The sequence below is a fragment of the Raphanus sativus genome, unplaced genomic scaffold, assembly GCF_000801105.2.
Source record: "Raphanus sativus cultivar WK10039 unplaced genomic scaffold, ASM80110v3 Scaffold4653, whole genome shotgun sequence".
NCBI lineage: Eukaryota > Viridiplantae > Streptophyta > Magnoliopsida > Brassicales > Brassicaceae > Raphanus > Raphanus sativus.
Window position 1 is genome coordinate 1 of NW_026619955.1, and position 6,365 is coordinate 6,365.

The following is a 6,365-nucleotide window of genomic DNA, read 5'->3' on the forward strand; positions in this document are numbered from 1 at the left end:
CATCCCGTGATGTGATCCTATAATATAACAGAGTAAACTGATGTCCTTGTGAAAAGAAAATAAAAGGATAACAAAAAACTTACAAACAGATATGTGGAGAGATTAGGAGAGAATTGGAGAGATAATGACGGAGAAGAAGACAAATATTAGATTTGCTAAGATAGATAAAATGTAAAGTTTATATAAAAATATATGTTCTAGAAGTTTGTCTTTTCAATTGCCATATAGAGACTATTTTACCTGAACTCGAATATTCTATTTCTTAAATCAACTATTATTAATACTGTAACGATTGGATTTATTCATGAAAAATACAATCAAAGCTAAATAGTGATTCAAGTAAAATAAATTATACAGACAACTTATTACATTACAATTTCGTTAAGGGGGAAATGAGAAATTACAAACAAACATTTGCAAACATTATATAGAATTATAAACCTTAGTATAATAAAACATAAAATTCCTTATTATCTCTACACGGATAATGAGATCTTAGTATGCAAATCACTCAGAGAGATTTCATTTCTATTTCTAGGTTATCATTGTCAAAAGAAAAAATATCCGATATTCCACTTTTTGATATAGGTAAACATGGCATTAATCGATATTGATTATCAAGACAATGTATCTTGCTTCTTTTACAAACCAAACCAGCCAACTTGAATTAAACCAGCATCTAAACTCTTATAAGTAAACTAAATTAAATTATCTATACACAACCTCTCGTTGAATTCTTTATATGTTAAATTGTATTCTGTTAATACATGGGCTTCATCCAAAAATTAATTAGCCAGCCCAACCCTTTTTAGATTCTAAGTAAATCCATAAAATATTGATCCATATATATTTGATCTTTTTAACAACTACAATAATTAGAATATGAATTTTTCATATATATTAATTTACATAGTTGAATTTAATACTGTTAATAAATAACATTAATAATTAATATTTAAATATAATATTGAAAATTATCGAGTTTTTGAAGATATTAATTTACAACCAAAACATCTTAAAAAACATCATGTACAAAATTTTAAATTCTTTCATAAAAAAACATGTACAGCATATTTATAACCCCATTACAATTCAATATATATATGGACATGTATTGTATACATGTAAATTACATTAAAATATTATATATATATTATATACCACCAAATATATAAAATAATTAGAAAACAATATCCGCGCAAAAGTCAGCACTAACCTTTGTCATAAACCAAAAAAAAAAAAAGCAAAATCAAATAGGGTGTGATTGGTAGATATTAAAGTAATTGAGAGTAAATAAAAGTGGAATAATTAGGAGGAAAAGAAAAAGTGGGAATTGAGTAAAAGAGAGTTAAAAAGAAGATGATCTGATTGGTAGTGGGTTAGAGTAAATGAGAATAAAAGAAAATAAATGAATTAAATAAAAACAATTGTATTCGTGTGAATGGTGTGGAGAGAAGAAAAGTCTGAGTTGGTATTTATAAAATATTTAAATAAATAAAAAAACTAAAAGATATCCATTTCCAGATTTCAGTTGGATTTCATATGGAGGAAAAAATCTCGGCCAACATTGGTGATAATAGGAAAAAAATTTATTAATTTTGTTTTTCCTAATTTTCACCTGATTGGTTTCTTTTTGGTGGGATCCATCGATATTACTTTTCTACCACTTATCTTTTATTCTATTAGTGTTATTCAATCAGACACATAATCTAATTTCAAATCCTTATTACAAACATGTATCGCGTTTATCATAATTTTTTAAAAAACGTTGAACTACAAATAAAATTAAAAACATAAATACAAATCTATATTTTTATTTCTAAAAAATTATAAAATTGTTTCGCGCTTAAAAATAACGGGTCAAAATCTATTAATTATTGATATTTGGTACCTCCTCTGAAAGGAGACAAATTGCGAAAAGTGTGTACACCAAACAATCTGCCGTACTTTTTATATTATACTTATATAATATGATAGGCACTTATTACTTATTAGATACAACGCTCTTCGGAATCGTCGGTCGGTCATCACTCTACTAAAAACAAAGTTTTTAAAAAATGGCGATCTTGCTCTGTTTCTTCTTGGTTTTGCTTCTTACTCTCGTATCATCAATCTTTCTTAAATATACAAACTCAAAGTTCAATCATCCTCCAAGCCTTCAAGTCTCCCAATCATTGGAAACTTGCACCATCTTGCAGGATTGCCTCACAGATGTTTTCATAAACTCTCCATGAAACACGGACCAGTGATGCTTCTCCGACTCGGTTCGGTTCCAGTGGTTGTTATCTCATCGAGCGAAGCAGCCGAAGCAGTTCTCAAAACTCACGACTTGGAATGCTGCAGCCGACCGAAGACGTTAAGGGCCGGAAAATTCACTTACGGTTTCAAAGACATCGCCCTTTCGCAATACGGTGCGTACTGGCGGGAAATGCGGAAACTCGCGGTGATCGAGCTTCTTAGCCTTAAAAGGGTTCAGTCGTTTCGGTACATCAGAGAGGAAGAGGTTGGACTCGTGGTGAAGAAAGTGTCTGAATCTGCTTAGAGACAGTCTCCTGTAGATTTAAGCAAAACCTTTTCTCACTCACCGCAAGCATCATTTGTAGAGTAGCTTTAGGACAGAACTTCAACGAGGATGGCTTTTTTATCGATCAAGAAAGGATCGAAGAGCTTGTCACCGAAGCAGCTGAAGCTATAGGGACTTTCACTTTCTCTGACTTCTTCCCTGGTGCACTTGGGAGATTCCTAGATTGGTTGTTTCAACGTCACAAGAAGATCAACAAAGTCTTTGGAGAGCTTGATGCTTTTTATCAGCATGTGATAGATGACCACTTGAAGCCAGAAGGAAGGAAAGACCCGGATATCGTTTCCTTGATGTTGGATATGATGGGTAAACAAGGAAATGAAGATTCTTTTCAAACTCAATATTGATAATGTCAAAGCTATCCTCATGGTAAAACCCTCAAAAATCTTCATTTTGTGCTCAACCACATGATTAGCATAATAATAATTAAACTAGATCTTATGTGTTCTGTTTATGTAATTTTCAGAATGTATTTCTGGCGGGGATAGATACAGGCGCTATAACAATGATTTGGGCGATGTCAGAACTCGTTAGAAACCCTAGAGCAATGAAGAAAGCTCAGGAAGAGATTAGAACCACCCTTGGGGACAAAAGGGAAATAATCACTTCAGTGATTATTTCCCTTTTGTCCCCAAGGGTGGTTCTAATCTCTTCCTGAGCTTTCTTCATTGCTCTAGGGTTTCTAACGAGTTCTGACATCGCCCAAATCATTGTTATAGCGCCTGTATCTATCCCGCCAGAAATACATTCTGAAAATTACATAAACAGAACACATAAGATCTAGTTTAATTATTATTATGCTAATCATGTGGTTGAGCACAAAATGAAGATTTTGAGGGTTTTACCATGAGGATAGCTTTGACATTATCAATATTGAGTTTGAAAGAATCTTCATTTCCTTGTTTACCCATCATATCCAACATCAAGGAAACGATATCCGGGTCTTTCCTTCCTTCTGGCTTCAAGTGGTCATCTATCACATGCTGATAAAAAGCATCAAGCTCTCCAAAGACTTTGTTGATCTTCTTGTGACGTTGAAACAACCAATCTAGGAATCTCCCAAGTGCACCAGGGAAGAAGTCAGAGAAAGTGAAAGTCCCTATAGCTTCAGCTGCTTCGGTGACAAGCTCTTCGATCCTTTCTTGATCGATAAAAAAGCCATCCTCGTTGAAGTTCTGTCCTAAAGCTACTCTACAAATGATGCTTGCGGTGAGTGAGAAAAAGGTTTTGCTTAAATCTACAGGAGACTGTCTCTAAGCAGATTCAGACACTTTCTTCACCACGAGTCCAACCTCTTCCTCTCTGATGTACCGAAACGACTGAACCCTTTTAAGGCTAAGAAGCTCGATCACCGCGAGTTTCCGCATTTCCCGCCAGTACGCACCGTATTGCGAAAGGGCGATGTCTTTGAAACCGTAAGTGAATTTTCCGGCCCTTAACGTCTTCGGTCGGCTGCAGCATTCCAAGTCGTGAGTTTTGAGAACTGCTTCGGCTGCTTCGCTCGATGAGATAACAACCACTGGAACCGAACCGAGTCGGAGAAGCATCACTGGTCCGTGTTTCATGGAGAGTTTATGAAAACATCTGTGAGGCAATCCTGCAAGATGGTGCAAGTTTCCAATGATTGGGAGACTTGAAGGGCTTGGAGGATGATTGAACTTTGAGTTTGTATATTTAAGAAAGATTGATGATACGAGAGTAAGAAGCAAAACCAAGAAGAAACAGAGCAAGATCGCCATTTTTTAAAAACTTTGTTTTTAGTAGAGTGATGACCGACCGACGATTCCGAAGAGCGTTGTATCTAATAAGTAATAAGTGCCTATCATATTATATAAGTATAATATAAAAAGTACGGCAGATTGTTTGGTGTACACACTTTTCGCAATTTGTCTCCTTTCAGAGGAGGTACCAAATATCAATAATTAATAGATTTTGACCCGTTATTTTTAAGCGCGAAACAATTTTATAATTTTTTAGAAATAAAAATATAGATTTGTATTTATGTTTTTTAATTTTATTTGTAGTTCAACGTTTTTTAAAAAATTATGATAAACGCGATACATGTTTGTAATAAGGATTTGAAATTAGATTATGTGTCTGATTGAATAACACTAATAGAATAAAAGATAAGTGGTAGAAAAGTAATATCGATGGATCCCACCAAAAAGAAACCAATCAGGTGAAAATTAGGAAAAACAAAATTAATAAATTTTTTTCCTATTATCACCAATGTTGGCCGAGATTTTTTCCTCCATATGAAATCCAACTGAAATCTGGAAATGGATATCTTTTAGTTTTTTTATTTATTTAAATATTTTATAAATACCAACTCAGACTTTTCTTCTCTCCACACCATTCACACGAATACAATTGTTTTTATTTAATTCATTTATTTTCTTTTATTCTCATTTACTCTAACCCACTACCAATCAGATCATCTTCTTTTTAACTCTCTTTTACTCCAATTCCCACTTTTTCTTTTCCTCCTAATTATTCCACTTTTATTTACTCTCAATTACTTTAATATCTACCAATCACACCCTATTTGATTTTGCTTTTTTTTTTTTTGGTTTATGACAAAGGTTAGTGCTGACTTTTGCGCGGATATTGTTTTCTAATTATTTTATATATTTGGTGGTATATAATATATATATAATATTTTAATGTAATTTACATGTATACAATACATGTCCATATATATATTGAATTGTAATGGGGTTATAAATATGCTGTACATGTTTTTTTATGAAAGAATTTAAATTTTGTACATGATGTTTTTAAGATGTTTTGGTTGTAAATTAATATCTTCAAAACTCGATAATTTTCAATATTATATTTAAATATTAATTATTAATGTTATTTATTAACAGTATTAAATTCAACTATGTAAATTAATATATATGAAAAATTCATATTCTAATTATTGTAGTTGTTAAAAAGATCAAATATATATGGATCAATATTTTATGGATTTACTTAGAATCTAAAAAGGGTTGGGCTGGCTAATTAATTTTTGGATGAAGCCCATGTATTAACAGAATACAATTTAACATATAAAGAATTCAACGAGAGGTTGTGTATAGATAATTTAATTTAGTTTACTTATAAGAGTTTAGATGCTGGTTTAATTCAAGTTGGCTGGTTTGGTTTGTAAAAGAAGCAAGATACATTGTCTTGATAATCAATATCGATTAATGCCATGTTTACCTATATCAAAAGTGGAATATCGGATATTTTTTCTTTTGACAATGATAACCTAGAAATAGAAATGAAATCTCTCTGAGTGATTTGCATACTAAGATCTCATTATCCGTGTAGAGATAATAAGGAATTTTATGTTTTATTATACTAAGGTTTATAATTCTATATAATGTTTGCAAATGTTTGTTTGTAATTTCTCATTTCCCCCTTAACGAAATTGTAATGTAATAAGTTGTCTGTATAATTTATTTTACTTGAATCACTATTTAGCTTTGATTGTATTTTTCATGAATAAATCCAATCGTTACAGTATTAATAATAGTTGATTTAAGAAATAGAATATTCGAGTTCAGGTAAAATAGTCTCTATATGGCAATTGAAAAGACAAACTTCTAGAACATATATTTTTATATAAACTTTACATTTTATCTATCTTAGCAAATCTAATATTTGTCTTCTTCTCCGTCATTATCTCTCCAATTCTCTCCTAATCTCTCCACATATCTGTTTGTAAGTTTTTTGTTATCCTTTTATTTTCTTTTCACAAGGACATCAGTTTACTCTGTTATATTATAGGATCACA

At 31.7% G+C, this 6,365-nt stretch overlaps 2 pseudogenes; one reads left to right on the plus strand and one right to left on the minus strand.

The window, feature by feature from the left end:
- Window positions 1-2,057: 2,057 nt before the first annotated feature.
- On the plus strand, window positions 2,058-3,239 carry LOC130507504 (cytochrome P450 71B2-like; annotated as a pseudogene).
- A 142-nt stretch (window positions 3,240-3,381) lies between these two features.
- LOC130507505 (cytochrome P450 71B2-like) lies at window positions 3,382-4,362 on the minus strand (annotated as a pseudogene).
- Between the last annotated feature and the right edge of the window lie 2,003 nt (window positions 4,363-6,365).